The following is a 2,506-nucleotide window of genomic DNA, read 5'->3' as shown; positions in this document are numbered from 1 at the left end:
TCGCGCCCGGCGTCGCCATTTTGCCTCGCCGCCTGCGCCCCGGTAACGGCGGCGCCCGCAACGGGGGGGTTATTTTTTATTATTTTTTATTATTTTTATTATTTTTATTATTTTTATTATTTTTATTATTTTTATCTTTTTTACCCCTCTTTTTGTTTTTTATTTTTGCCCCATGCGGGGTGTCGCCCCGCGCCCGGTCCCCCCCGCCGCCTTGCGCGGGGGTCCCCTCGGTGACAGGCGGTGGCACCGTGGGTCAGGGAGGACGCGGGAGGCCGGGCCCAGCCCCGTGAGGGGCAGGTGACAGGGCACCCGGCCACCGGCGTGACAGATGGACAGGAGGTCAGGACGGGGTGGCCGGGAAGGTGACAGGAGTGATGGAGGGACCCGGCCACGGAGGTGACAGGCGGACAGGGTGGGCAAGCCAAGGGGATGGCGGGTGGATGGCATGGCCCGGACACGGAGGTGACAGGCGGACGGGGTCACCAAGGAAGTGACAAATAGTGGCCAGGACAGGGAATTGGCCAGCGGATGAGATAGTTGTGGAGGTGACGAGTGGACAGGATGACCGAGGATGTGACAAGCAGGCAGGGTGGTGAGGCCAAGGGTTGACCAGCAGAGTGGGTGGTTGAGGAGGTGACGGGATGGCCAGGGAGGTGACAAGCGGGCAGGATGGTCAGGCCAGGGGGTTGACCGGCAGACTGGGTGGTTGAGGAGGTGACGGGATGGCCAGGGAGGTGACAAGTGGGCAGGGTGGTCAGGCCAGGGGATTGACTGGCAGACTGGGTGGTTGTGGAGGTGGCAGGATGGCCAGGGAGGTGATAGGACACCAGAACGTGGAGGTGATGGATGCATGGGGTGGACAGGTCAGGGAGGTGACAGGCAGACAGGACGGCCAGGCCAGGGAGGTAACGAGCAGATGTGACAAACAAGCCAGGGAGGTGACAGGCATTCGGGATGGCACGGCCAGGGCGGGGGTGGTTGGATGGGACAGGGTGACCAAGGAGGTGATCGTTGGCCAGGACAGGGAGATGATGGGCAAAGGACTAGCCAGACCAGGGAGGTTGGACAGGATGACCAAGGAGGTGACACTCAGATTGGATGGCTAAGCCGGGGAGGTGACAAGTCATCGGGTGTCCCCAGCCGGCCCAGGGAAGGGACAGCTTGACCAAACATGCATCTCCTCGTGCTACCAACACCCAGGGCGAGGGGACCCTGGGGACGCCCTGCTCACTGCAGCGGGCACCCATCACCATGACCCTGTGACAGAGGTGACACCCATGGTGGCCAGGGCAGACCCGGTTGGGGACATCCCCGTCCCGCTCCATGCTGCTGCAGGAGGCGGCAGGCTCCGAGGAGGCCGCATCCCGGCTCCGAGGAGGCCGCATCCCGGGAAGTTGCTGCCGCTCATTGTCTGCTGCTTTTTTTTGTGTGCGTGTGTGTGTGCGCCTTTCCCATTTGCTTTTGTGCCTTAGGATGGGCGAGGGGGAGGGACTTGCTAATGTGTTTCAAACAGAAACTTTAAACCATCAAAAGCTTCACCCACGCCCAGAAATAGTCACTTGGCTGAAAGACAGCGGCTTTATGCTGCCTTTTTTTTTTTTTTTTTTTTTTAACTGGAGGAGGATTATTTCCTTGAAGCGCCTTCGCAGGGGGATGTCAAACGCGGGAGCTTGCAGTCCCTGACTTTTACACAGGTTTTGTTCCTTGTTTTTGCTCTTTAGGAGTTGTGTGACCTAGAGCAGGAGCCCAGATCTCACAAAAAGGCACTAAGGAAAAACAGGTCCTGGGGTACCAGGAAAGCAGCTGAGATCAGGGAGCTTCATTAGGCTGCATTGGCCACGGGGTCCTTGTGTCCTCCCTCCATGCACCCGCTGCTCTGGTGCTCCGCAGGGCCGGGATGTGCCCCTTGCCTCCCGTTTTGGTGTTATCCACCCCTGAGCATCRCCACAGGCCCTTTGGAACCGATGTTAAATTATTGGAGCGTGTTGACCGGCACTGGGTCCGCGTGGGCATGGCCTTAGCGATGGGGCTCTGGGTGTCCAAATCCTGTCCAATTTCCTCCCTCTGTATCCRTATGGATGGAGAGGGGATGTGGGGACTGCAGCAGGGTGGCAGCCGGCCGGGCGAGCAGCGTTCAGGCACGGCCGCCTGCGCCCTCCTGTTCGCCCGCGCCAAGGTAACGATGTGTGTTTGTGCAGGGAGTTATTCCCTGCTTTGCAGTCTGTGTCAGACTGACCCAAACCCGCAGGCGGTCGCCGTGTGTTGGAAGTGCCAGTCCGTGTGCTCAGCACGGCAATAGGGGTGTTTTCCGAGAGTAAAAAGCCTCTCTGGTAAAGCAAAGTGACGTTGCCTGCTTCCCATAGCTCTGCTGGACACTGCTTTCTTTTTTTCCAGAATGGGAATGATGCTTTAAAAGTGCTTCCTCTCATTCTGCTCCAGGTGCCTCGAGCTGAGCCGAAACGCTGATCCAGGAGCCCCTTCGGAGGCCCGTGCGCTCCCGCCGCAT

The sequence above is a fragment of the Nothoprocta perdicaria genome, unplaced genomic scaffold (assembly GCF_003342845.1).
Source record: "Nothoprocta perdicaria isolate Ctin4 unplaced genomic scaffold, notPer1 scaffold_3, whole genome shotgun sequence".
Lineage (NCBI taxonomy): Eukaryota > Metazoa > Chordata > Aves > Tinamiformes > Tinamidae > Nothoprocta > Nothoprocta perdicaria.
This window is presented reverse-complemented; position numbering follows the sequence as displayed.